Source organism: Mus pahari, chromosome 13 (assembly GCF_900095145.1).
Source record: "Mus pahari chromosome 13, PAHARI_EIJ_v1.1, whole genome shotgun sequence".
NCBI lineage: Eukaryota > Metazoa > Chordata > Mammalia > Rodentia > Muridae > Mus > Mus pahari.
The window spans coordinates 94,192,700-94,197,684 of NC_034602.1; the positions used below are offsets into that span (position 1 = coordinate 94,192,700).

At 43.7% G+C, this 4,985-nt stretch overlaps 1 long non-coding RNA gene across 1 annotated transcript; it reads left to right on the forward strand.

Moving 5' to 3' along the window:
• The first annotated feature begins 1,469 nt into the window (after window positions 1-1,469).
• Window positions 1,470-3,279, forward strand: LOC110330234. The gene is made up of 3 exons (XR_002380949.1): window positions 1,470-1,579; window positions 1,854-1,955; window positions 2,687-3,279. It is a non-coding gene; the product is annotated as an uncharacterized LOC110330234 (long non-coding RNA).
• The last annotated feature ends 1,706 nt before the right edge of the window (window positions 3,280-4,985 follow it).

The following is a 4,985-nucleotide window of genomic DNA, read 5'->3' on the forward strand; positions in this document are numbered from 1 at the left end:
TTCCTGTATTCAAACAGGGAGTATAGATGAAGAGATGCCTTATGAATGAATGAGTGAGTGAATGAATGAATGACTCCAGAGTCTGGATGAAGAATAAAGTAGCCCAGAGAGGTTTTGTCAGTGACCTGACACTTCATTTTTCCTTCTATTGTCTGCCTACCCAGAGAACAGGAGCCCAGCAACAGGGATGATCACATGAAGGCGGGAAAATACAACTGTCAGGCTCCCGGGACAAAGCTGACCCTTCACAATACCGTTCCTTAAACCCAGACATTAGAGGGAAGGGTGAGAGGAGCGGCAGGCAGCTCCTGATGGCTTTCTGAGGACACGGCAGAGATTATGCTAATCCGCACTGCATTGTCCCCCGCAAAGTGTTCTCACAGCAAACCTTTTATCTGGGGAAGAAGAGATGCCCAACCTCTCAACTCAGTAACAGCCAGCACTTTCTGTGTGGTTTCTGTGTAATTAACACCAGCCCTAGACCTTTCCATTGGTGCTGCTCCAGCTTAGGCCCTTTTGAGGGTGTCCACAGGGGAGCAGCCCTCACCCTTTGCCTGTAGCCTGAGCGCCCCAGCTTATGCTTAGATCTGCATGCCATCTGTTAATGGCAGAGGGAGTAAAACTTGAGCTAAACTTTGTCAGAAAATTCGAGGGACCAAATCCACCAGGGCGAGATAAGCAAATTATTACCTTACCAAAACACAAACAAACAAAAACACTTTAAACTAGTAATTCAAACCAACGGCCTCATTTTCCAACACATAACAGGCATAAAAACACTCGCATAGGTGGTCGTTTGAATGCATGAAAGGAATTTAAAAAAACAAAAAATGAAACTTCAGCAACCACCCTATATTATTTAAGAGTTGGATCACAGCTGAGCTACATCCACGTTCCCAGAAGCCTGTAATGAACCGTTGAAGACGGAAAACATTGGGGCTGAATGTAATTCTCTAATCGATGTCTCCTGCTTTTGTGGGCACAGGTAAAACCCATATGACAATCATAGAAGCCATCATTATAACAACGGAAGCCATGTGCAGAAGTCAGGGAGAGGCAGCCTCCCTAATGCTTTTGCTTGTCACAGTTGTTAGTGCGAATCATTAGGTATGTTCCAACACCTAAGAGAAAAGGCTGTGCATGAAAACCCACTTGCCTTCAGGAGAACTGCACAGGTCAGGAGCCATCACCACCCTTCCCCCTTGTTCTCTGGAGAAGTTTGGCTGTACTTAACACAGTTCATTTTGGCTCTAGCCTGGGTTTTTAATCTACAACAACAAGAACTTCAGTAATGAAACACTGGGAGTCATGAAGTCTGTTCTACTTTTGTAACTCTTCTGTGTGACCTGTGTCCTGCCTGGGCAGAGGGGCATCTTGGTAGGAAGGTCAGGATAGGCTGATGTAACGGTTAGAATCATGTGTATTGTTCCACAGTGCTGTGGTTTCAGTAACGTGTTGTGAATTAATTCCAATGAGTTAGCAGGACTTTGGTTAATTCTGGAAAGAGAAGCATGAACCACTATCGTATGGCCCCAAAACATGCTACTGCCTCCAGAGAGTTAAACAATGCACTCCCTAAGTAAGCAGCAATTGGGGGGGGGGGGGCTCACCTGGATCAGCAGGTAAGCAGCTCCACCCTGTAAACCCCCAGGCCTCTTGCTGAGTGGTGGCTCAGAGTCAAGGCTACTGGCTCTGATCCTAACCAGTCCAATGGTCTCTGGGACTGGACACACGCTGGGTCTGGCAAATACTCTGCGTTTTAGAATGAGTCTGTCTTTAGACATGAGAATGCCTCTGAGCTCTTACTGTGTACAACACACAGAAATCACTATATGCTTTCCCTGCAAATTTAGGTTCAAAGGTCTTGAAAGAAAAATCGGTGAAGAAGGAAAATGCCCAAGACAGTGTGTGAGGACTGTGCCTGGTTCTTGGCCTTTGATCTGAAGATTTGGCAGGTATTTAGAATTTCAGAAGATTACAAATTTGACCTGCAATCATATCTTTCTTTGCAAGTGCAGTAGGAAACAAGAATATTATTATTTTTTAATACATTCAAGTCTAGATAAATCCCAAAGAAGAGCTGCTCTTAGGCAGTGAAGGACAGGGACATATTCTGTAGTTTTCTTTCTGTGGGAAAATGTTATCATCACACATCTATACATATCAGACTGTCTACAGCATAAACCTTATAACTTGCCAAAATACCATTATCGTGTGCATCGTGTGCATCCTATAGTATATGTTTATAGTATGTTGTAGGTTTTTTTTTATAGTATTCAACTGTAAATTCCTATGAGTTGCCAGGTTCTGGAGGTTGATAAGCACCCCTGGTCATCTGTGCCTCTTGGTGTGCACTTGAGTCTTCAAGGTAAAGTCAGGATGCCCTTGAAAGATGTGCATCTAAATATAAGTGGTCACTTGCTTCATGAGGGGGCACCAGCTTGGTGGAATTAAACTATTCCAGAGGAGCCCGCCATAGAGAGACTGCCAAGCTGCGCAAAGGCCTTTCTCTCACTGCTGCCGAGGGCTCTGCCCAGAATAAGCTGTTTAGACCACATGAAATCTGCAAGACACTGTTAGATCTTTACAAATTTCATGAAATCTTTTTCGGATATCCAAAAAATCCTGAACTGCTTGAATCTATTGTCCGCCGGCACTGGGGACTGACCCGTAATCTCTTTCCCAGCCAGGATACCAAATCTGTACCCAACCTTGTCACTGGTTCCAGCAGCTGTTTGAACTTACCCGCGGGGATGGCAGCAACTCTGCTTCTGAAAGAACAGCAGAGGGGCTTACGTGCACCGCGCTTGAAGAGCGCCTGAAAGGAAGGTCAAAGGTCAAGAAAAGATAAAGTGCCAAACAAGGAGATCAGTAACTCCGGGCTTTCTTGATGAAATCCTAATGTCTGCTTCTTCAGGATGCGGGACTCATAACTTCATTTCAAAGCAGCCTCGTTTTGCTGGCATCTGTGTGTGCATGTGTGTCTGTGGATTTGTGTCTGTGTGCTATTGTGTGAGTGTGTGTGTGTGTGTGTGTGTGTGCTCGCACACTCCGGGCTTTCAGGCGGATCACTGTCCATCTGAAAGCCTATTCAGTTGTGCGTGTCCTGAGCACTTTGTCTTACACAGGCTGCATTACTCTTGTAAACAGAGACAGCATCAAAGTGAGAGCAGAGAGTCCCATCAGTGGATTAAGGCCTTCTGCATGATAAAGTAGCTACCTAGGGGGGATAAACTTAATATGTGAAAGAATGTCATTGAGAGGAATAAAGTACCAAAACGCTGCCGCTCTTCATAATGTCCTAATCTAATGCGTGACATCAGGGCCTTGGGCCAGGGTGAGTGTTAATCAATGAAACACCCATCTGGGTCCCCTGTCCTTATTGCTATTTAAAACTAGCCTAAACTCAATTATTGTCCCTTAGAGACCAGGATAGGATATTAAGTTGATTGAAGGGAATTGTGTCCCACAGAGAAATCCCAGTGTTGAGATGCAGAGGCGTCAATGTTGCTGACTAAACTTCGGCTAATTAGAGATTAGATTCCCAGAACTGGAGCACTGTACAGACGGCATCTGGCTGACAATGTCTTATCTGGAAACAACTAAACTTTGGCCAACGGAGAGATCAGTCCAGCGTGCACCGTGCTCTTTGGATAAAGTAGATTGTAGAAACCCTCTGTGTTGTCGTAACACAGGTATGCAAGGTGGGAATGAGTGCACATTCGGGGGCAGAACTGAGGACAAAGAAGAGATTGATATCTGTTTGTTTGTTGTTTTTTTTTCGAAACAGAGTTTCTCTGTGTAGCCCTGGCTGTCCTGCAACTCACTCTGTAGACCAGGCTGGCTGTGAACTGAGAGATCCACCTGCTTATGCCTCCCATGATGTGGGATTAAAGGGTGTGCCACCACTGCCTGGCGGGATCAATATTTTTAAACTCATAATAATTGTTGGAATTATGGTGAGAACTGGGAAAGATGTATAATTTAACCCTTCGATGCCTGAAAAGGATTGTCCCAAACAAGCCTCTTAACTAAATGAAATGTGTTTGCTGAAGTTTAATGGCAGATGGCTTTTAGAACAGAATCAAATCTCTAAAACCCAGTTTCATGGCACAGAGACATTGTGTATTATCAACTGTCCTTTTGAGACTTTTTGAAACAAATGGACAGAAAGAGTGGCTCTTTAAATATGCAGCAACATAGTCTAAAATGGCATGGATACATTTTAAAAATACTTCTTAAATCTACAGTTGTGGTTAAAGTCAGGTGAATGCAGGCGGGATACCATTAACAAAATTAAGACAAGAAGCTCAGCTCCTAACTATTATGTAAAACAATTCTCGTTTCCTCTCTGGAACACTGGCTTTACTGAATATTAATTTCATAACAATGACTAGTATAACCTAAAATAAGCACAAGGGACTGGAATGGGGTGATATGTCAAAAAGGAACAGAGTAGGTAGCCCAAAAATACAGTGCATAAAAATGTGGCACACAATCAAAACGGAGAGAGTGAGGAGGGTAGAAACCATGTCAGCAAACACACCACTGCCCACTGGGAAAAAAAGCCACTTAACCACCTTCTGCCAGGGCACAAACGCCCCACGAAAGTCTCTAAAAATAAATGCAACACGACAATAGGAAACACCAGAGTTGTAAAAAACAAAACAAAAAACAAAAGCAAAAAACAAAACATGCTAAGCTTAAAAGAGTGAATGAAGCACTTTACCACATAGGAGTTGTTCAAAAGAATGAAGATTGAGGGCTAGAGAGATGTCTCAGGTGCCAAAGTGATTGCCTTGCAAACCCGAGGAATGGAATTCCATAGCTAGAGCCCATGTGTAAAATAAATACATAAACAAGCATGGCAGAACATACTTAGAAAGCATATTTAAAAACAAACAACAACAAAACTACACAGCAGCATAGTGGAATATGCTTGTAATCCCAGAGCTGGGGAGCTCACTGGGCCACCTGGGGAGCTC